Here is a 25,108-nt window from a genome sequence, read left to right as displayed (position 1 = left end):
TACGCGTGGAGTTCGTGGCGTGGCTCATCCGCTGGCTGCAGTGTTCAGACGAGCCCTAGACTACCACCTAAAACAACTGATCAATTCAGGAACGATAAACTCCTCTACTTATGGGCTGCCATTTTCGTTGCAGCATCAGATGGTCTCTCTCTCTGAGTGAGGACCAGTTGGATACATATAACTAAAAAAACATAAATATTAAAACAAACAATCAAACTATGTCTCAGTCTTTAATGTGTGAAATTGTAGTTTAATCTTGAGACAATATATAGAGACAGTATATTGAGACAATTCTGAGCAGTTCAGTTTCTCTTTAAAAATATAACCCCCTCCAGGAAATATTCATGGGCAGTATTTTATTTTGCAGAATAAATTAGTGAGTGCAGTCATGGTTGAGATTTCTGCTTTGAAACTATAGTGCTTCAGTGACAGTCTCAACCGGGCAGTTTCAGACAGCCAGAGTTTCTTATGTCATAAACCTAAGAAACCAATAAGAAACCTGTGAACTTGTGGGGCGGAGCTTTTAAGGGGCAGGCAATTGGCGGATGTGTACACTTACATAAGTGGAGATACAGGCTGGGACTAATGGCATATTCATATATCAGTGGTTTCTCGATTGCAAGAGTTACATTTAAGACACTTATATGGCACTATGGGATTGTATTTTCTTGGACATAACGCCTAAGTATGTCATATTGTTTAGAAGAGAGGAGCTTTTACGGGTTAACTCAAAGACTGAGGTGTGTGTGTGGGGGGGGGGATCTCGGTATAACTCAAATGTGGTCTTTAAAAGAGGGTATTCGCCTCATGAACATGTGTAATTCCCCTCATGATTCACCGAAACCGTGATAATGAGCAGTGTATAAATAGCTCACAAGAATCCCAGTTTGTCTCGAGCGCGGCGTGTGCACATCGCGGGCGCGCGCTCTGATCACTGTGAGCCAGTGAACTTCAAAAGTGTGTTTGCAGATCACACTGATGAGACGATCTTATCTCCATCGATTAACCCCCTGGCGGAGGGGTGCGCGCTCTGGGAGGAGTTAATGAGGTGAAAACGCGCACGGGTCAGAGCGAGCGGGTGGACTTAGATCAGAGCGCGGTTTAACGTGATCCCGTTATTTTACGGGAAGGGTTCTGTCACCCGTGAACGCAGGTAAATGGGCGGAGTTCCAAATAGACACGCAGTGCACTACCGGTCTTTACTTCACTGACTATGTAGGGCAGTATGGAGCTGTTCAAATGAGGTTACTTGTCTTATTCAGTACAGAATAATGCCATGGGAACACATACATGGGAAATGTAAAGTGCCTTTAGTGTGTGTGTGTGTGTGTGTCGGTGTCTGTCTGTATCTATGTGTGAGCCTGTACTAGGAACATATCATATTGGACCCTGTTTACACACTCACATTGTGGGTTGTGGGGACTTGTCTCTTTGGGGAGAATGCCAGCCGGTCCCCACACATTGTTTTTTAAATTTTTAGGTGAAGACATGTTTTAAGGTTGGGGTAAAACTAGGGTTAGAGTTAAGCTAATGGTAGGTCCCCACAGAAGGAATGGAAGGTAATGTAATAAGTGATTTTTTACACATGGATCTCTACTAGATGCTCTGATAAAGCCTGTGATTTGCGTCGTTGGTAATGAGATTGACAAGTCTGCTAAAAACAAGTTGTATGTCTCAATACCTTTATGAGCTTTCATTAGTGTCCTTGAGTTATAGGGACTCTGGAGAAGAAGACAGTTACTAGTTCTATTACTGCCTCAATAGCAGTTTAGTTAAACCACTCTCCATAACATAAGCATAATTCTCTACATGTGTTGTGATGTATTTGGTGGTATCTTTTTCTTGTAATATCACCCTCTAATACTCTTCTGGGAAGGCTTTATACTAGGTGCTACGAGTATGGCGTTAAACCACACAAGCATAAGTGAGGTTAAGTACAAATGTTAGATAATTGCAGTATATCCCAGAGGTTTAGGATCCAGTTCCACAGCTTCACAGCTCTGTGTTGGTCACTGAGCACCATGAATAGAACTCATGTGCAGTTGTTCCAGAGCAGGGATGCACCGATCCTATTAGGATTGGTTATTGGTCCCGATATTACCAAAATGAGTTGGATCTTGTATTGAATAAATAAGCTGATCCATGAGACCGGTATTTTGCACTAAAAGTCTTTGTCTGACGTCAGTGCTATGTCAGTGCACACTGGGGTTTAATGTATGGCTGCCTGTCTGTGTGGGGACCTGTGTGGACTGGTTTTTCCGTTGCTGGTCGGGGGATAGCTGTTTGCTATCTCTGATGCTAATATCTGGCCTGCTGACTAGAGGACCTCAAAGTCCATAATACTCTTCGGCAACTTCCTGCCTGCGTTTGCAGTTTCCCTTGGCCGGGACTGTAGACTGAAGAAACCTGCTGTCGTTGTCTGCGGTTCATGTTCTGCTCTCACTGTTGTTGGCTTTGGCTGATGTCAACTGAGGGAGCTTGTCACATTTTATTTATTTTATTGTCATGTTTATGATCTATTTTAAGAAGTTTGACTGTGCCAAGGTCCTGCACAACTGCTCATTTCAGTGACAAATAAATAGCATTTCAGTGTATTTATGTGTTAATTTGTTTTATATTGTTAATAATTTTGTTAGTAATGTTTAAGTCAATCCTTAAGCCTTGAGTCTCTCCCACAAGGTGAGGTATATGGTTTATTAATTCAACAATGGTATTGGATCGGTATCGACCGATATGCAAAGTAGTATAATGGAACTGAAAAAGCTGGATCGGTACATCCCTATTCCAGACAATTCATTTAATGCTCGTCTTTAGAGACAAACGATGTGTTCATAATTTTACATATATTTTTAAATCTGGCAAACTTTGGTCATAAACGGCGTATTTGATTTATTTACTGTCGAAAAATAAGAGCGAATCTACCAATATCTCGATGATGATGGCAGAATTGTAGGAAATAATTCATTCATTCATTCATTATCTGTAACCGCTTATCCAATTCTGGGTCGCGGTGGGTCCAGAGCCTACCTGGAATCATTGAGCACAAGGCGGGAATAAACCCTGGAGGGGGCGCCAGTCCTTTACAGGGCAACACAGACACATTCACTCCCACACGGACACTTTTTGAGTCACCAATCCACCTACTAACATGTTTTTGGACTGTGGGAGGAAACCCACACAGACACGGGGAGAACACACCAACTCCTCACAGACAGTCACCCGGAGCAGGAATCGAACCCAAAACTAGTCCCTGGAGCTGTGTGACTGCGACACTACCTGCTGCGCCACCGTGCCACCCTGTAGGAAATATTTTTTTTTAAATGCTGACTAAAAGAAAACACATTAAGAGACTTTTACAGGCATTCAGCACCTGATTCACTGCTTTATTCGCTGCTAGATACATTTTACACGGGTAAGTTTCTTTACATCAATCCAAGGTGATTTTTTTTTGCACATTATTGGTTGCATAATGCAGAAAATTTTAACACTTGGTGGAATTCCCCTATAAGCGCGCACATGTTGGCTCCATGCAGCACGTGAGAGCTGTTAATTAAGTGTCAAGTTATTTCAGGCGGAGTGCTTTAAAGCAGTGCGCACGTTTCATCTTCGAGACCCTGACAGTGAATACGAGGAATCAAATCAAACCTTCTTTGCCCAAGGCTCAAGTTCCCTGCATAGTGGGGAGTGTGTGCGTGTGTGTGTGAGGGCTCTCAACAGTACGAAGTAGGTGGAAGTAAATAGAGGAATGACTTTTTCACCTTTTTATAGCCATCAAGCAGGTTTAAGTACTTTGCGCACAAGACCAGGGACATTTAAAAATCTGGAGAGTGAGATACAGGCTGGCTATGCATTAATGTGTAGGTGTATACACACACATACAGGTACACACACACACACAAACACATAAGAACTCTTTTCACTATGGACTCAATCCCTGTCCATCAAGTTCAGACCACACAACCCTCTTCAGAAATCCCTGAAGGCTTTCCCCCTGTCTTAATCTGTCTGTCTTTATACATTAAACATACTGCCTCCTCACAGGCTGGGCACAGCGGCTGAATATTTAACCGTGAGTGGAGGGTGACTGAGCAGACAGAGCGCGCACTCGTGCTCTCTCTCAACCACATTCTGCATCTGCCTCACCCCTCTGAGAAGCCGGCAGATTATTGAAGGACAGAGTGCTCCCGGGGCAGTGAGTGAGAAGGGCCAGTTTCCTGCGCTTGCTTGTGGGGTGATTATCAATGTGCAGTGTGGTGTATGAACACAGATACATGGAATAAGGGAATGCACGGGTATAGTATGGTTGCAGTGGTCAGTTAGTTAGCTGGTACCGTTGACAATGTCACTTTCTGCCAACGTTAGGGAAGGGTGTTCTGTTCCTTTCGACTGAACTGCTCTAGGAGTACTGAGTATTCAAACACTGATTCAGTACCAAAATAGTTGGTGTTCCTGTATCAATGAGGCAATACATATGTTTGTTCCTATCATTAACAGTCCTTTCTAATCAATCTGCAGTCGGTCTCGGTCAATAATGATATGGCACACACTTTTGATTTAAAAAATATCAATCTGGATCACGTTAATTCAGGCTAAGCACTAGATAAGAACATGCCAATTGAACTATGCTTTTCAGTAACCACCCCAGTGATGGTTAAAACTATTTTACTGCTGTTATAAATACAATCTTTAATGTATTGATTTATTTCATGAACACCACTGCAGTACATTAGTATTCCCACACAACGTTTCAGCATATTTGTTAGTGTGATATATTATTTTAGCTCCATGTTTATTTTCACGAAAAAATTCATAAAAATGGGTGGCACGGTGGTGCAGCAGGTAGTGTCGCAGTCACACAGCTCCAAGAGCCTGGAGGTTGTGGGTTCAATTCCTGCTCCGGGTGACTGTCTGTGAGGAGTTTGGTGTGTTCTCCCCGTGTCTGTGTGGGTTTCCTCCGGGTGACTGTCTGTGAGGAGTGTGGTGTGTTCTCCCTGTGTCCGCATGGGTTTCCTCCCACAGTCCAAAAACTTAGGTGGATTGGCACAAAAGTGTCCGTAGGTATGTGTGTGTGTGTCTGTGTTGCCCTGTGAAGGACTGGCGCCCCCTGCAGGGTGTATTCCCGCCTTGCACCCAATGATTCCAGGTAGGCTCTGGACCCACCGCGACCCTGAACTGGATAAGCGCTTACAGATAATGAATGAATGAATGAAAAATCACAAAAACAGCTTTGAGTCTCAGGGTACACCTTTATGTCTTAGCTTTCACACAGTCTGATTTAGCCATTTCAAGACAGTACCGATCTCAAAGACCGGAGCCGGAGCCAAAAGAGTAAATGAACATTTGAAGTTGAAGTTTAGTCTTTGTGAAAAAAAGATGAAAAGGAAAAAGTTCCACTATAATATTTTCTTGCCATCATTATTTCTTCACACATGGCTACTACAATAGCTTCATTCTGTTGGCATCCAGTTGCACAAAATTATTTCACCATCATGAAATTGCTTGCCATACCAATGAGTAATAGGCAGAACTTAAGATAATGGAGGCGGCAAATAGAAAACTGAAGAAGGCCACCCAGTTTTTATATTAGTCAGTTAAGCTAATTACAGTTGATCAGATAAGCCATTATGGTAATAATAAGTTCCATAATATCCAGACCTAATACACTCACACACATATTGTTTTAATTTAATATCAGGATGTTGGATCACACATGACCCATATATATATATATAAAACATGGAAATATATGACCATTTTCTTGACTGATATTGTAGATTAGCTCTGGTTTCTGTGGTTTTCCTACAAAGTCGATCCATAATCACACGTAAAAACATGTAAATGCATGCAGACAGACACAAAGCATGGACGGAGAAAAGCAGCGCTCAAGTCACACCCTGACTGATGCAGATATGCTGAGTTATCTATGAGAGCGGGGGAGTTGGGAGAGGGGAGGGGGCTGGGGTAGTGCCCCCCGTGGATTAGAATGTCAGAATGGGAGATCTGAGAGTAGGGAGGGGGCTTTGGGCAGCAGCACCACTCTCTGAATAAAACTCCCTCAATAATTAACACTGCAGCGGGTAAAGACGTGCAGAGAGAAAGAGAGTGAGTGAGTTGGAAGAGGAGAGGAGGCGGAGGAGAGATGCATTACAAAGGGAGCGCAAACCCCACCGGTGCAGAACGTGGGCACGAGGAAGTGCTCCAGCAAAAGAAAAAAGAGCAACGGTTACGTAAAAAGGCTTCCCCCTCCCGAAAAAGATAGATAGAGAGAGAAAGGACAAGACCTAATAATGTGAGTGATAATTGAGTTTCACAGGTTTGACCATGGAGACAAGCTAAAACCCCTGAGCACAACTCACGGCAAGTGTGCCAGTCATTCAGCAGCTTAAAAGCTCAGATCATTCAGCGCTCCCTTTAAACTAAGAGGGAACGACCTGCTCCAGCGCTATTCATCTACATGAACGTCAGCTTTAATTCACCAGCCGATGAGAGACAAGAGCAGAGCAGAGAGGAGAAGCTCTCTCATCCCCCCTCTCCTTCTCTCAGCCCTCCCTGTCATCCTTAACTCTCATCCCTCTCTTCTCTTTCAACCCGTTCTTACGTCTGGGGCTGGGTGATATTGACAAAGTTCAATATCATGCTCCAAATACGGCACGATTCTGATGGTGTTGTGTTTGCTTTCATGAAATGAACAAACCCATACACTTATGGTGCTGTTACTCAGTTGTAAAAGTGACCTACAATGTTTTGATTCAGCTGTTTTGGCCTGTCATCGAATGACTACTTTGCTTCTTTGCGATACATATGAGTTTTAAGTCATATCCCATTCTTAATCCATAGTGTTTAATATGATGTTGGTCCACTATTTGCAGCTATAACAGCTTCAACTCTTCTGCAAAGGCTTGCCACAAGGTTTAGGAGTGTGTTTATGGGAATTTTGATGTTGGACGAGAGCCTTGCTTGCAGTCTCCGCTCTAAATCATCCCAAAGTTGTTGAGGTCAGGACTCTGTACAGGCCAGTCAAGTTCGCCTACAACACACTCGCTCATCCATGTCTTTATGGACCTTGCTTTGTGCACTGGTGCACAGTCATGTTGGAACTGTTCCCACAAACTTGGGAGCATGAAATTGTCCAAAATCTCTTGGTAAGCTGATGCATTAAGACTTCCTTTCACTGGAACCCATAAATCCCAACTTCTGAAAAACAACCCCACACCATAATTCCCCTCCACCAAAGTTCACACTTGGCACAATGTGGTCAGACAAGTACCATTCTCCTGGCAACTGCCAAACTCAGACTCATCGCATTGGATTGCATGACTCTCCAGAGTCCAGTGGTATGTGTGAAAGAACAACTCCAGAAACTGTCAAAATGATTCTAGTACCCAGAGTTTCCAGAGTTCATATGTGAAAACTGCTATTGTTATTGTACTTTAACTAGCAGGCCAGCAATAATCACATGGCCCAAATCCTGACCAGTTCACTAGTGCATTAGTCAAGGCGTGCTCCAGTGGACAAGCAGGAGAACCATAACAAGGACAGTGAGTTTTCAAACTGGAATTCTTAGATACAGACTCTAGTTTTGCTGATTGTTAAAATAAATAAATAAAAAATAATATATTAGTTTAGTTAGTTTTTTCTAACTGTTCAGTAAAACCTGCTACTGCACCAGAGCCGGAGTTGCTAATCGGGAGATTCGGGAGGATTCCCAATGGGCCAGCTCATATCAATCTCGAGTTTGGGCCGGTTTGGGTGTGAAAAATAATTCTGACACTTATCTTTCACTTATCTAATCTTCTTCTTGCATTCATTCTCCATCGCTCAGACAATGCAGACCCTACATCGCAGTAGATTAAATGGGTTCTACCATCTTAGGGAATTCTCCCCTCCCAAGTGTTTAAGTTGGTTGGGCCCATGAGTTTTCTTTTCTGGAGTGGTGAAATTAAATATAGCAACAGAATAGCGTGAAGCATCAGTCGGTGGTGATGAAAGGTCTGAAGAGTGGAGCCAAAAAAGGCCAGGATTAAAAAAAAAAGAAAGAAAAGAAAAGAAAGAAGGGCATTTGAAGAAGATGCTGCCAAATGTGTGAAATTAACGGACCTGTTTTCCAGAGGAGAGACCCCAGTTGCAGCTGGTAAAGAGAGATATGGAAAAACATTTGTATTGTCAGTGTAAGGCTATTGCGCAACGTTTGCAATGTCAACTTAGCGTAGTTTATTTTGTAGAGCCCAGTACACACCGTTAATCACAAATATCCAGTTTCAAGCTGAAAATAATAAACATCATTTAGAAGTGTAATATATTAAATAGCGTAACTCATTAATGGAATGTTTTTGAAGCAAAACGCAAATTTAATTTAAAATTATTTGAATTTCAATGTATTGCTCCTGTACAAAGGTAAATGCTTTTTCATCTTTATCACATTTTCTACCTTTTAAATCTTTATCTGATTTAAATTTGAATGAAACCTACTGTTTAAGTGAAGTGTTTTCTGTTAACTTATTTGCATATACCTGAACTTATACCCAATAAAAAGGCATTGTAAGAGCTAGCTGCTGTTTCATTTTTTCAAACTCCTCCTCCATGGAAAAAGTGGGCCACATTTGGGCTGAAAAAGAGGCCCACTCCGGCCCTGTATCTATTGCAATGCATGTAGATGATCTTATATATCATTTCTGAAATGTTTCCTGACAAATCTCCATTTTGACTGGATGTTTACTGTATAAAGGGTGGTCTCTGACTGTAGCTAAGTACGGTATACTGTAATTAATCAGATGTTATTGACTAATATATCTAAAACTAAAGATCAATATAGTTGTGTGCCACCCGTCGTGATAAACTGATATAAATATTATATCTCCCAACCCCAGTTTAATTCTGTGCTCTCATTCTTTCTTCTTGCTGTAGCCGATGACACAAAGTGATATTTATGCGCCTCTTTTTTCACATTCTGTCAGAAAGGAGGTCTGTCCTACTCTCTTTCTCCCTCACATCCCATCCCTCTTTCTATTTGCCTCTCATCTCTGCTCAGGAAATAAGCGTTGGGCTGCTTCAAAGTCAATAGGCATTTAAGCACTTAGGAGTATTTCAGGCTCTGTTGTCATACACATTAGACTAACAACGCTTCATCCTCGACACAATATCGATCAAGCTCCGCGGGGCAGGGGGGCATTGTGTTCACGCCAGTGCTCTCACTTCTCCTCCAGCCATCCCTTTACAGTATTAGTTAACTCTATCATTGACAAGTAGTTATTTGTACAGTGCCCTTTAGCACTGCCATTGTCCTCATTTAACCTCCTTAAACTGTAGGACTCTATATCAAGTGTGAGCATACACTCAGTACCCCTTACTGTAGCACCATTGCTCGCGTATAGTGGTGACCAAGCCTGCACGGGCTAGGTTAGAGTTAGTGTGAATGGACAATGGACACAGCGTTTAATATCTCCAGCAGCACTGCTGTGTCTGATCCACTTGTCCCAGCACAGCACACACACACTACCACGCCCAATCTGTGTCACTGCAGGACTGAGAATGATCCACTACCCAAATAATACCTGCTCTGTGAGCGAAAGGGGTAACAAAGTATGCAGAGCAACAACCAGACTACAATCTGTCAGGCTAAAATTAACCTTAACTTTTTGGCTGTTAAAATGATATGACTATATTCACCCTCTGGTGGCCACAGCTACCACAGGATGACATTGTCTGTATTTTTTAATAGTTTTGCAGTAAATCATTCATGTAAAACAGCTGCATCCTTGTTCCTAAACAGCAGACCCTCCTCTTCAGCTTTCCCCACAGATTGTCAGGAAGGTTGAGGTCTGGGCAATGCCTGTGAAAAGCTCGGTTTTAGTGTTGAACTGGAGGGATACTCACTGAAGGCTTCAGCTATGACCCAGTTTAGCAGGTTCGGCTCGAAAACTAATGTCCTAAGCTAGAACAAGCTGTGGAGCAGCCGAAATGTGTTCTCTGGAGTGAAAGAATATCATCCAATACCTTTGGGATGAGTTGGAATGGCCTCTGTGATCTACAGCTATCTAACATCAGTAGCTCACCTTGGTAATGCCGTCGGAAAGCTCAGATCTGCAAAGAAATGTTCCAGCCTCCACTCTAAAACATTTCCCAGAAGAGCAGCGTGTGGTAATGCAGTAAAGGGGAGCAAACTCTGTTGGATGCTGGATAAACTGGTGTCCGCAAATTTACGCAGATGGTTATTTGAATGTTTTTAACTCTATAAAGACAGGATTGATGTCACTCATTGCACCGTTCCCCAAAAAGGCCCCAAATGGCCATTTCCATCGCAATTAGTAGAATATTACTGATGAGGACTGAGATGGACGTTCTGTAGTCTGACTGTTGACAAGTGTCCTGTTATATTGTCTTCTAGTCAATGAATTATTAGCCAAAATGAGGAAACTGAAATGACCCACAGGACTAGAATAGCAGTTGGAGCATTAGAAACAGCCCCTTTGATAGCACCTGTAGTCTATAGTTATGCCATTTGTTCCATGAAGGAACCTCTATGTGCAATATGCCAAGTGAGTTATGTAATAACTGAACATTGATAGCGTCACACGTTCGTCACTACCTGTTTTCTGTGCCTTTTTACTTGCACTTTTCATCTCTCCGTCTCCTTCCTGCTTCGCGTTTTACCTTTTACAGGGAGCTTAGCCACAGATGTGCAGCTAGAATCTAAACTGTGTTGCTTCTGGGTCATTCACTGCATCTGTCATCAGTCCCTCTTCCTCTATGAGCTCCATAAAAGATTTTAAATGTAGCATCTGTGCTTGTGAAGTGACTCATACTGGAGGTTCAGGACAGGTAACCCTTTAATGCTGAGGCAAATATGTGGGTTTTTGAACTTTTAATCTGCTCACTTTAGCGAATATATCATATTTTAATGATGGAGTTCTCACGGCAGTTGCCACATTTAGTTTGAAACGTCAAGAACATGATCTTAAAAATTGGACACAGGCGTCCAGGTGGGCTTCTGTAATCTCCATTGATATTAGACTAATTTCCCAAACTCCAAGTGTGGACTAGATATCTGAAGCTCCTCAGCACTGGGACCTTTGGGTTGAGAAGGAGTGGTGTTTGCCATCCAGAAATTCTTTCTCGTCATTTGTTACCTGTCCTGTCCTAGCAGAAAGGATTTCACAGCTAGTCTGATGGCCTCCCAGGAGAGAAGAATTTGTTACTGCAGTAAAGGGGGTGGAATATTTGTTTTAGTACGTTTAATTTCAGAAGAGATTTTGGATGATCATCTGCAAACTTCTGGCCACTGGTGCACTTCACATTTTCATTGGTTCACATTATGGTTATTGACATTGAACACAACCATAATGAGCCCTAAGTGATGGGACCTGTATGCTGCATGAGAACACGTTCGCTCTGGAACTATCACAACGCATTCTGCCATAAAGACAGCTTTGTGCTTATTTTAAAAAGTGATCGAAAACACAGAGCACTACTCTGAAATTCTCCAGTTCCACGTGCTGATCCATTTTACTGTGTCAAATGTGAACATGCACCAACTTCTCTGGAGGCATGTTTCGGAGAGTTAAAGGAGACAGCATCTCTGAACGTATCGCTGAGGATCCGTTGGGTTGAGTAAAACAGGATTAAGAGGATATCAGGAGTTTCACATCAGACTCTCTCGCTGTTCCTTTGGAGCCGCACGCTGAGTCCAGGTTCCTTTCCCTTCTCTGTTCTGAGATGCTTTGTACTTTGCTCAGGATGTCTACTGCAGCGCATCTGCACAAACCCAACAGAGCCTCTCTGCTCCAAGGCACTAACACAACTGCAGATCAGAGAGGAAGAGAGGGAGAGAGAGAAAGAGGAGGGGGGGGGGCAAACAGAAAAAAGGTGGATAGTCAGGGAGAAAGAAAGAGAAATTCCATGGGAGGAAAAGGCAGAGTGAGGGAGGGAATGACAGACAGAAACACAGACAAAGGAGATAGAGAAGTGTGTGTGAGAGAGAAAGTTAGACAATGATAAATGAATGTGCAGGTGAGGAAAAGAGAGGGAATGAGAGAAATGTATAGAGAGAATAACAGCCAGGAAGATAAAGAGAAGCAAAGAGTGAGAGAAAGAGAGGGAGCAAGGGGAGAGAAGTAGAAAGATACAAAAGTGAAGAGAGGGAAATGGAGAAACACGACTGAGAAAGAAATTGAGAGAAAGAGAAACAGAGGGAGAGAAAAGGCAGAGAGAGAGAGGCCAGGGGCAAGTAAAAGAGTGAAAGTGGGGTATGATACAGAGGGTAAGAGAAAGAGAAGGAAGGATATAAAGAGAGAAAGAAATAGAAAAGGGGAACGACAGAGTTGAGAGCTAAGGAGAGCGTGAGGAGAGTTACCTCTTATGGCAAACTCTGAGTGCTTTACAAAGAAGTGCTTTTTCCTTCTATTGTATCTGTTTCCAGCATCTCAATGACTGTGTGACTGAGGCCTCTGAGGAGGTCTTAATCCTAGGACAAAGATTACTCCTTTTCTTTCTCCTGCCCCACTGACCCCTTCCCAGGGCGACTGGGCGACAGGCCAGGGACTGAGGCAGCAGCTCTCTGCTACTCTGTGCCTCTGGGGGCCTTACCTGCAGAGAATTTCTTAAAGTATTGATCTGTTCCAGGAAATAATGTACACAAAGAGATACTAAACTGTCCCTGGGTGGGCCCCTAACATCACTGCGGTGTGCAGTACCTTGTCTGTACCATTTGCTCCAAGCATTTTGTCCCAAGAATCCGCTTTAACCCACCGCTCCAAGCACTCTATCCAAACCTGAGAGAATTCTGACAACAACAAGCTGAAATTAACAGAGCCCACTTCCAAACACATGCAGGGAATTTACCCAGAGGAGCTGTACATATGAATGAAACCACCCGCCACATTCGTCCCGGACATTACCCGGATTTTATCCTCCTCAAGTCCTAGTAAATGTTCCGGGTAAAGGCAGAGTCAGCAGCTGTGTCCGTAACTGTGCCTTGTTCACTATATAGTGCGCTATTTTGAGGTTTTGAGGCACTATATAATGAATAAAATAGGGAAGAGTGAATAGGGAGCCATTTTGGACACAGGGAGCACATGTGAGAACGGAGCTGGAAATGTTCCAGGCTGCGTCCGAAATCGCCTACTTGAACAGTATGTACATCCACCATCATACCAATGCCCTTTGACCTATGATGTCACCACCAATAACAAAAGTCCCGCTAGTTGCTAAAAGCCCCGTTCACCAACTCTATGGTTTTAATGTTGTATGTATTTGCGAAAATTACTGGGGCTCTTTCCCTCATGGATTCTAACTCCACACTGAGACAGTATTGTTCTGTAGCTCGGAGAAGACGCACTGTGAGGAATTTATTGATTGTTTACCTCAGGAGAAATGTACGTACAATTAGCCTTCACTAATAACAACTTTCGCTAGTTAGGTTAATTCCTCTTTAAACTACAAGCAAAATGGGTTTGTTGTTTTCCACAGAGTTACTCATAATGTTACTTAATGTTGCCCATAATCATAATTAAAAAAAAATATGTATTGTTCTATCATGCTTACATGTAAAATGCCAGCTCCCCTCTTTCCGCCATTTTTCTTCCTAAGCTCCGCAGCTGTAGGGGAGTCATGGTAGGATTTGCATAGGGTTGCATACTTAAAAATTTCTCCCAATTAAATATGTCATCCGGGGACTTTTCTCGTACTGTTCAATGAATACTATGTATTCAGACACCCTAGTCATTCTCACATTCAGCGATTTCTCCTGCATGCGCCACGCCTAAATCACGTGTTTCATCTACCACTGCAAGAGCGCGACAGGCAGAAAATCTCCCGCTGTGAGCTGCAATGTGTGAATGACCGTTCTGGGACATCTCAGAAATTCTCTAGAAATTCTCCGGAGTTCATGCGTGAAACCGGCACTAATTCTCTTATTGTTTGAGAGGGTGGTCTTAGGGTTACTTTTATTCAGGCCAAATTAAACATCCCATAGCTACATGTTGACCATTTCTGGGTTGAGGTGTTGCTTTTAAAGTGGCCAATAAGTGACACAGGATATCATACAGTGCTTTAAATTATTTGATATGAAGCTCTAAAAGATTATTACAACTTTACTATGAAGTGTAATTCTGTAGCAGTGTAGAGCATATATCATTCTGTACCTACATAATTGGACACCTCCTAGTAAAAAAAAATTTGAAAGTACTTTTTTTTTTCTTTAATTGTGGAGCATTTGAGGATGGCTTTTAATTCAGTGCCCATATTTTCTCTGGTTTTTCAAACACACTAAATATTTCAAGTGAATCACAGAGTCAAGGCAAACATTCTCGTCTTTTTTTTTTATCAAGTGCATGCATTCAGAGTCTTTGCAATCTTTGTGCCACCGGCATTTCAAACTGTAGCTGTGTCTCTTTCGCATTCTAATGAATGTGACGCCTACGCAATCAAAAAAAAAAAAAAATATATATATATATATATATATATATAATATATAAAATATATATATATAAATAACAGAAAGTGGAGACGCCTCACAGTTTGCAGATCACGAAGTGAAGGGAGGAATGTTTGTGGTAGGAAATCAGTTGTGATAGTTTAAAGAGGCTGCGGTTGTTTTCCTGCACGCGGGCACACACCCACGCATGCACAAACACACACATACGCGTATAACAAACACATGCACACTGAACTCTTGCTGTCCCTTGTATCGGCTTCTCATCTCAGCTAAAGGCAGACACTAGTAGAGGCCTATATTTAGCAAGAGGCTGTAAGATTTGAGAACAAACATCACGTCTTTGGCTCGCTGCTGTAACACCGTTAGCTATTCTTGCAACTTTCTTCCACTCTTTCCTGCACTTCATGATGAATGTGACGGCTTCTAGAGCATGAGAATTGAGGATGTGGTAAGTGATAACCTAAGATTTTGCAGCTCTGTTGCATAACACACTGCATAAATTCAAATTCATATGGATTACCCCATACCAATGCTGGGTGGCTACAGCAGCACTGAAGTCTTGTTCACTGCCCCTTAAAGCTAGTGCTTCAGACTCTCTGTTTACGCCTCAGTTGTCGAGGCTGAAGTTGTTGCTGGGTCCTTTTTTGAAGGCTGGAATAATTGATTTTTTTTTTTTTTAACATTTCTTTGCCAAATTGATTCCTTCACTTATGCATGCACCTCAGCTTGAAAGCACATTGGGCTCCCCGGTAGACGCGATCTTTTGGGGAAGTTTTTTTGGGGGGTAAGCACAAATTCTCTTCCTTTCTGTTTGATTCATCTATTCATCATATTCACTCCCCCCACCCCCCAGTCTTTTCCTTACCTCTGCTCTTTCTCTCTCTGTCTATGTCATCTTTGCCTTGCTTGCTTCTGGGATGAATGAATGTTTTTTTCTTTCATGACCCTGCCTTGCCAAGCATAATGCTCACTTCTGTTGTATTGATTGCTCTGATCAATGGAGACGTAAGCAATCTAATAAGACTGTCAGTAACCCCATTAGCTGTGAAATCAGGCTTATGAATTATACAGTCTGTTCTGCTTGGCTACAGCATCAATAACAACGCGACTACATAACATTATTACTCCACTAGCAGAGCAGTAAATAACGCTGCATACGCTTTTCTTAGAGTGCTCGGCTATGTGGGTTAATTATGGTCTGGAATCTTGACATAATTTGATTAAACCTAATTACAGATATACACTCCATAGCCACTTAATGGAAACATCATTGCTGAAAGTGTACAGTTATCGACTGTTGACTCTTATGCACAGTTTGTGTTAGCCATCCTGTGGCCTTCTGACCTCTCGGCTACTTTGAGTTCCACCGACATCGTGAATAACACACTCAAAGTTTGTAGACACCTTCTCGTCCAACATTACGTTTTAAATGAAGGGAATCAGTTGGAAATAAATTGCTAGAGTAGCACCTATCTATTCTGTGAGGAAGGCCTTCAGCCGTATGAACATATACGACATCAGATGTTGATGTTGGGTGATTTGGATCACAAAAACACCCCAGACAATGAAGTGTGACTGATACACACATAAATGCTTGGGATTGAGCATTGTAATTTTAGGCTCCAGAGAGTCCCAGTTAATTTTATTATTTAATCTATTGCGCTCATCGTTCTCCACAAGCGATGATATTCATTTCTCCTCTAGGGTGTTGAGAATGGTCCCCCGGCCAAATATGATTTGATTGGCAGTGGTCCTGGGGACAGAAACGTTTTTTTTAAGCACTGCCTTCTAATATTATCCCCAGCTGACGATGATGGATTCTTAATTAGGCTCATTGTAATTAAGGATTTAATTAAGGTATATTCTTAAGTTTGAGGATACACAGTTTTGAGCAGATTTAAGAATCTTATTTATGTTTTTCATTACAGATGTCACCAGATTTTTTGGATAGTCTGTGTGACAGCTGGCACAAATGTGTGTGAAAGAGAGAGAGAGAGAGCACCGTTGATCAAATTCACCTGGGATTAAATTTTTTCATAACTCCGTCAGGCGTAAAGCTGCCATGGCTTTTAAGCTGTCTAAAATCAATGAGTGTGCCATTAACCCATGGCTGAACCTTTGCTCTCCATGTGTGGGCTCATCTTGTACATGAGAGACATAGAGAGAGAGAGAGAGAAATGAAAGAATTTAAAAACTTCAGAGCATCAGAGTAATATGTTTGTCTTGGTACATTTTATACATTTGGATCCATCCTTTAAAGCTATCAGTGTTTTTTTTTTTAGAACCGAATCTTTAAAACACTTTCACCATACACAATAGACACGATAGACAAAATAAGTCTTTTGTCTGATGTTGGATTAGCTGGGACAACTGCAAGACTCCAGGATTTTAATAGTATATATATATATTTGAGTCCCGCTCCAGGTGACTGTCTGTGAGGAGTTGGTGTGTTCTCCCTGTGTCTTCGTGGGTTTCCTCCGGGTGCTCCGGTTTCCTCCCACGGTCCAAAAACACACGTTGGTAGGTGGATTGGCGACTCAAAAGTGTCCGTAGGTGTGAGTGTGTGAGTGAATGTGTGTGTGTGTGTTGCCCTGTGAAGGACTGGCGCCCCCTCCAGGGTGTATTCCCGCCTTGCGCCCAATGATTCCAGGTAGGCTCTGGATCCACCGCGACCCTGAACTGGATAAGCGCTTACAGACAATGAATGAATATATATTAACAACTTTGAAATGTTCAGGTGTGAAAAGTATAAATATCTCCCTTTGGAGGTATCTTTAAATTTCAGAAATTGTAAACAAACGTAGACCATTAGTTCGTTCACGTTGTCATCTATCTTCAGGTTTTTTAGTGAGACGTTTATCTCCCCTTTGTTTAGGAAGGCTTTACACTACACAAGCATAAGTGACGTTAGGTACTGAGAGTAAATGATAATAACTTAATATTATTATCATAATAACAATATTTTAATATATATTTAATATATTCATAATGAATTATAAATACCAGACTAGCCCACGCTTGGCATTGACCATGTTAATCTTCGACTCATACAGAGCTACAGAGCAGCACATGTTATTGAGTGTTTTTCTATGGAGAAAACAGCCTGTATAATCTGTTTATATAAAAGCACTGTTAGCAGAGAGGGTTTCAAGAGGACATAGGAGAAGGGGAAAGAGTTGCTCATTATTATCAGGTCTAGGTCTAGGGAAACTTCGGATGAGTGACTGTGTCTGTATTATATGTGAAGACATATTTGTAATTTTCAAAACAACGGCAGCAGTTGCTCAGTAAGATGAAAATATGCTTGTTTATTAAACTCCCAGACCCAAGGCATATGATCATTGTGAGATGTATTCGCAGGATGTACGACTTATTTTAAACATAAAAAATGTGTGCGTGGGCGGCACTTCGGGTGAGATTTAAGCAGGAGATTGTTGAAACAACGTGGCAGGCGTCTTATGCATCATACAGGGCTTTCCAAGTGTCTGGCACTGTGCTTATTTTTTATTCATGCAAGCATTATGTAATCTCACTGGTGGAGGCTAATGTCATATACAATCTGGAAGAGGGAGCATTGCGTCAACTGATACAGCTCATCTCTCTCTGACTAAAGATGGAAATGACAGTTACACACCTAAGATGTGCAGTGTTTATCTGGTTATGACCTCTTATGGAACAAACTTCACCTGAACCTTGAAAGGCCTTTCTCTGTGTGTGTGTGTGTGTGTGTGTGTGTGTTTATGGGTGTGCGGTATACAACCTTTCACCTTTGCATTTGCAGTGTGTGAGTCACCCTAATCTACCCCACCAGAGTGGTAAGCTGTAGGCAGATCAGAGGATGTGCCTCTGCACGGCACGTACAGTACAACATACAGCACACACACACATATAAACAAATAGGTGTTTGTTGTCAGAAGTGAATTAATAAATGAAATAAAATCTTTTCAAATGAACTCATGTTGTAAATCAAGAATGTTTTCATTTCTCCTGTGAGGATATAATTATGTATTATATTCATATTAACTTGAAGTATGTCGAAGGGGAATTTTAATTACAAACACAATTTAAGAATATTGTTATATTATTCATTATATTTTTCATTTGTTGTTTAATCTAATAGGGTTTTAAATGTATGCTTGTGTCAGGTAAAAATGAACAAATCAAAATGTTGTTTTTATTACACCTTTTCTGGAAGTGGGGTTTGTACATTCTTAAAATGTGTGTTTCATGGCGTCAGTACAATCAAGGCATACTTTAAGTTTCTCTGGCTCTAGGTAATGTGAATTATCCGAGCACTACAATGAACATAAACCAAGTTCTTGTCTCCTTTTCGCTCTCGTTTGTTGGCTGTCAGTCCTGGTTGGCTCTGGGTTTCATACACAGTCTGGATCATTTTAACTTACATGGGTTTACCTGTACAGAACAACTCACACACACACACACACACACACACACACACACACACACATTGCTTCCTGGGGTAAATATACAGATTTCCATTTATTTCATGGAGACTTAAGCAAACCTTAAAACCACTGTCACATCATAATCTTTCTTTTCTTCTAACAAAGATGTGCATGGTTGATGTTATGATGTAGCTGAAGAGTTTTGAGTGATTTTTATTATTTTCTTATGTGACATCAGGTGGTTGGAAGAGATTTTTGCCATATATTTATGTCACTGCTCCTGATGCACAGTACAATGCCTTGCTATGGTGAGGCCACTGAAATCTGACAAGCCGTCACAGCCCTGAGCAGGCAGCAAAATGTTTAATATTTGTATAAAAATTGATTATATTATCAATCATAATTGATAATATTTAATTTGATTATAAAACAATTAAAAATACTGATTATAACAGGTGTGATTGCTTATTATGTGGCTTATGTTAAAGATTAAAATACATTTTTTTTTCTATGCAAAACCTATAGGACAAGAGTTTGCATAAGTGCTACCTGCCAAACCCTAACCCTGCCCTAATATTAACACACCTTCATCGTAAAATGTAGCCTAATGTTTTATGTTATGAGGGGATTATTTAAGTCCCCACAGCGTACTATATATCTAGACCTCACAGACACACACACACACACCCCAACACTCGTTAGGCACACATCAATTTAAATCCATGATTACCGCAGTGCTGAACATGGTCCATTCAGTTCATCCTCATTTTAACCCTAAAGTTCCCTGTGGAGTTGGCTGTGGCCTGCTGCCAATGTAATATACTGTACTGGAGGCTGCATACAGTAGTCTGAACATTTTATTCACAAATCTGCCGGCTCACTGCTGGTCACAATCTCCAACAGCTGTGACTTCAGTGAACTGCATATTAGGGGTGGGCGATATGGCCCTAAATTAATATCATGATATTTCAGGGTATTTTGGTGATAACAATATTCTTGGTGATATGATAAAACACTGAAAAATATTTGCATTCATTTTAAAAACAAACCATTGCAACAAAGTCAATGTTATATTAATATGAATTATAAGAAATTAAATATATTTAATATATATTAATAATATTAAAGGCTTCTTTCATTTCTAATATATACCATGGTTTATTGTACATCTGATGTTCTGTAACCAAACCACCTCCACAAGCCACTCCACTTTTGTGGAGCAAATTTCTCAGAGCCACTTTCCACCATACTTTACTGTGGCAACTCTTGTAAAGAACGTATGGTGTATTATGGGTGACTGCTTGACATCATTACGTAAACAAGTCTGAATATCACTAATATCACAATACTGATATTTTTTTATCGTTATAAAAATTATGACGATGTTATTGCAAACGATATGATGTCACAGCCCTACTGCAAATAAAATTACCAGTCTGCAAAACGTTGAACACCCTAGCTCAAATAACCATTTTTTTAAAAATACATTAAGACATCTACAGAGAATTAACTTAAATAGGTCTTTTACCCAGTGGCGCAGCAGGTAGTGTAGGACCTGGAGGTTGTGGGTTTGATTCCCGCTCCGGCTGATGGTCTGTGAGGTGTGTTCTTCCCGTGTCCTCCGGGGGCTCCGGTTTCCTCCCACAGTCCAAAAACACATTCATAGTGTTGGTAGGTGGACTGGCGACTCAAAAGTGTCCGTAGGAGTGAGTGAATGTGTGAGTGTGTGGCGCCCACTCCAGGGTGTATTCCCGCCTTGCGCCCAGTGATTCCAGGTAGGCTCCGGACCCACCGCGACCCTGAACTGGATAAGGGTTACAGATAATGAATGAATGAATGAATGGATATCTTTTACCTTTCAGGGAAAATGAAAACATGTTCTAACAAATCTGACCATTTTTGGACCATTTTTGTTTTTTTTCCCACGGTCCAAAAACGCACGTTGGTTGGTGGACTGGCTACTCAAGGGTGTGAGTGAATGTGTGAGTGTGTGTCGCCCAGTGAAAGACCGGCTCCCACTCCAGGGTGTGTTCATTTTAGGCTCTTTTCTAACAGATTTGTCTGTCACCTTACAAATGAATACTTGATCTAACCATGTACTAGATGCATTCTTTTTCTTAACCATTGTGAGTTTGTAAAAGCTTTTCAGATCAGTGGCAAAAAACATTCAACCATATGGAGAGCCCTAAATTAGTATCCATTTCAGTAGTGTAGTGTATTCAATTTGAAACTCCTACTTAAATCCATCTTAAAATGGCATTTTTCCAGTACTGTGTAAAACCTGACCAACCTCACAGCAGTAGCAGAAAGAAGACATGTCTATCAAGCCTCTGCTCTTGGTGTGTTGTGGTGAATTCCTTTAGGGCTACTTTAAACACTGCCTTTCCATTAGGCTCTTGTTTTCTGATGAAGGTGAAATTGTATGCTGACGAGTGTGATGTGTCTTGAGCAGAGCATGTACTTATCTGGTTGGTGGACGAGTGGACAAAAACGAGGGTACGTGTAGTGAATGATTGCTGCTTGCTGCCTGTGTGTATGATTTCCACAGCTCAAATTGCTTTCCATAGTCTGAGCCCTCTGGGAAATATGTAGCACCGCTATCAGCGCATCAGGAGAGCCCAGAGATGGGGTGGGATGAGAGAATCAAGCGTTTAGTTGTGTGTTTGTGCAAGCAGGGAGGTGGCATGGTCCATGCTTCGGATGTGTTTATATTTTGTGTTAAGTGATTATATACTGTGTGAAATGCGGTTTGTATCTATTCCGATCAACCATAACCTTGTAATCACCAGTTTCCATGTGTGTGTGTGTGTGTGTGTGTGTGTGAGGGAGGAAACTGGAGCACCCGGAGGAAACCTACACAGACACAGGGAGAACACACCAACTCCTCACAGACAGTCACCCGGAGTGAGGCTTGAACCCACAACCTCCAGGTCCCTGGAGCTGTGACTTTGAGACTGCTAATATCCTTAATTTCAAAAGATATGATGGATGAGTTAGGGATGGATGGAATAGACTAAATCAGACGTAGTACTCTATGAAAAGCTGTTTAAGGAGCTAAAAAGCTCATTAGTCCACTGTGTTTATTGACCTGACTCAGTATAAAAAAGAGATTAAATTCACTACTTGATCTGCTCAGAGTAATGGACAGGTCATGCTGGGATGTCAGAGATCTGTCCATTCCATCACACAAACGTCTATCAATCTCGGTCTGCATCACTGCCCTTCCACAATGATGGATTGACAGTCAGGTACGCTTTAACATCTTTTTCGAAATGGCATGCAAAGGCAGTCACATAACGATTGATAGCCTTTCGTTTGAATGACAGATGTTGGAAAACTAAGGTGGTTTTGTCTCTAAGAACCTTTTGACTACACCCTCCACTTCCCTGATGCCTAGGTCAGACCTACAAACTAGACTCAAGTATTGTGGTTGTGAATTGGTGAAGTTGCAAATCTGTGAAGTTTTGGGCCTTAAGCCTGGAAGCACTGGCCTCAAACCATCTAAGCCAGTATCAGGTAAGATGGAGGATGCCGTCTGGACCCAGGCGTTCAGCTTCATCTCCCTCCTCTTCCTCCTCCTCCGCGAGCGCAGGCTCTTGTCCTCTCTCAGGAGTTGTGAGTACAGCGAGGCAGCCATGAATTATTGAGTCGGCAGTGTTCGAGCAGAAATAGAAACATCCCCTTAGAAGTGTGGAAACACTGGCTGTCATTGAATAGGGCGACCCTACCTTGTGCTACGAAGGGGAAATTTGTTTGACTTTTTTGTTCTATCAGGACTTTTTCGCTTTTGTCAAGTCAGCGTGATTGCCTAATGTTGTTCAGCTAGCACAGTTGTTTACCAACACAAATTTTCAGGTTCTACTCAATTTGAAGATGGCTAGGTTACTTAATTCTTGAAGAAACCAATGAACTAATCTCATAACATTGGATTTAGAACTCACTCACTCACAAACTCTTTCACGTTTTACAAAATGGCCCCCAAAACCACTGTTCTGCTGTGCATCAGTGATGCTGTTTGTCCATGTTCACAAGGCAGATTTACTGCAGTTTTTTTTAAAATGACGTATATTCCACTCAGAACTTAAAGACAGTTTGGTTTGTTACTTCTTGAAGAAACCAACAGTTTGTTTTTTTGTACATGGAAAATGTCCTGTGGTTAGCTAATTGGGGCATTTGTGAAAGTGATTGTGCTAAATCCTGCTGAAACACAAGTAAATTAGGTTACACTGCTGCACTGGTTAGTCAGATCAACAGGCCTAGAAAAGATCCTCAGTTTCATGAATTATAACAAAATTTGTAAGTCTTCACACTCGTACACTGGAGGTCTATGGGGAGCTTTACACTGTGAATGGCAAGTAGTGTAGCTGTAGGGGCTGTGGCCAGTTGCATAAAATATCCAAAGCAATAAAAATTCCCCTCAAAAAAGCGGACACTTAAATATAAGTGAGTTATACAAAAGTCCTAAAGCTCCCACTTAGTGTTTTTTAATACTTGTGACATATTTTGATTCTCCTTTAAGGTTATGTTTATGTTTTCTTAGAAAACTTTTAACACCAGTTTTGGTGTTGGCCCTGGTGTCGACGACCTGTCCATAGGCGACCCTGAATTGGATAAGTATAGAGAGAGATTAGTCTCAAAATCATTTTAAATACATTTGTTTAAATTTGCAATGCATATATTTGTAAAGTCATAGTCTCGAATGTATAAACTGTTCGTTTGTGCATTTGTGGATCAAGTCACTCACCTGTTTTCCATGACCTATTTTTGTTCATTTCCTCTCGCGGGGTTTTTGGATTTTGAGATTGAATTCTGAGCATTTCACTTGATCCTCAAACAAATGCTAATTTACGCAAGATTTTTTGTTGTCAAAATAACTTCTAAAGTTCTGAGAACCAAAAAAAATGAATCCATAATCAATAAATGACATATTGAAATTGAGAAAACTGTCATTAATATTGAGACTTATAAAAACAGGCTTGTAAACAGAATATTTCTGTATATAATTGTCTACTTTTAGTTTAATAGTCTTGAAGAATCCGTTTTCGCTTTCATTTCACCTTTTCTCAGTATCAGTCTCGTTGTTGCCTCCAGATGTTTCTCACATTTGACTTTTGACCTGGGGGAGGGAGTAAAATCTAGACAGTCATTGGTTGCTGAATTTAAGCCCCTCCCACCCAGCACATTCTGCACACAATCATTTTAATGATTATGTCTTTTAGTAAAACAGTTCGTCATAGAGGCTTAGAGTCAGACTACTAACTGGTTAATCTAGGGTGTGCAGAATTGGTGGGCGGGGCTTAACTTCAACAGCCAATGACTGTCTATATCTTGCCCCCATCAAAAGTCAAATGCGAGAAACTTCTGGAGGCGAGAGTGAGACTGAGAGAAGCTCAACTGAGAAAAGGAAAAGCGAAAACGGAATTTCAAGAATATTAAACTCACAATAGACAAATTATATACTGAAATATTCTGTTTATGAACCTGTTTTTCTAACTCTCAAATGTTTTTAATTTCAAGCAACACAATATGTCCACTCTTACTGAGTGACATCATTTTCATAGGAAAGCATTGCCATTAAAATGGAACTCTCCAGAGCAGCCCCACGTGACCCTGAGGTCACCAAACCCAGTGCTCTGCATTAGAGTTAGAGGGGTATAAAGCCCTTAGATTTGGGTTTATTTTCAGATGTTTTATGGGTAATTATTTGAAGATATAGAACATGGTGCTTGTTTGTAAATGGACACAGTTTATAACAACGTGCTGGTTGTAAAATGTGATGACCTGGCTTTCTAGCACCTGCTTTGCCAATTTCTTGGTTCTAGGCCATTTGTAATTGATGACTACTGCCTTATGGAAATATATATATATTCTTCTTTTTCACTCAGAGTGGGTGTTGTAAAATTTCCCCAGTAGCCAGACTGTGGAGAGATGATCAGACATTGATTCACACACAGATGTTGTCGATCCTGTGCCCGACTGTGTCACAGCTGTGGAGTGGAGGAAGCAGAAGAAAGAAAGAGACAGAAACAGCTCCGCTAAACATGTTCTGTCAGCAGCAGCAGGCCAGAGTTAAGATGCTTTATTTGAAGTTAAGCACTGAAATCGTATTAATCTGCTGGAATATGGACTTATGGAGGCCCGCATGCTGGAATCAAATCTCTCAGGATCGGTTCAAATCCTGTTGGAGTCATTCGGTTCCATAGGGGACTTCTCAATACACTGGCAAAAAGCACCATGGGTAAAGGCCTGCTAATCAGTTTGTTCACAGGCC

General features: G+C 41.4%; 1 protein-coding gene across 2 annotated transcripts in view; it reads left to right on the top strand.

Moving 5' to 3' along the window:
• LOC136696925 (phosphoprotein associated with glycosphingolipid-enriched microdomains 1) overlaps nucleotides 1-25,108 on the top strand; it is a 66,025-nt gene that overhangs the window by 308 nt on the left and 40,609 nt on the right. Inside the window, exon 1 of one of the 2 annotated variants that reach the window (XM_066671709.1) lies at nucleotides 14,838-14,879. The exons of the other annotated variant lie outside the window; for it this stretch is intronic. The gene's annotated coding sequence lies outside the window, so the exon portion shown is untranslated. Of the gene's footprint in view, nucleotides 1-14,837; nucleotides 14,880-25,108 lie in introns of those variants that run through there. 2 annotated transcript variants of the gene reach the window in all.

This window comes from Hoplias malabaricus, chromosome 5, assembly GCF_029633855.1.
Source record: "Hoplias malabaricus isolate fHopMal1 chromosome 5, fHopMal1.hap1, whole genome shotgun sequence".
In the NCBI taxonomy this organism is placed as follows: domain Eukaryota; kingdom Metazoa; phylum Chordata; class Actinopteri; order Characiformes; family Erythrinidae; genus Hoplias; species Hoplias malabaricus.
This window is presented reverse-complemented; position numbering and strand designations above follow the sequence as displayed.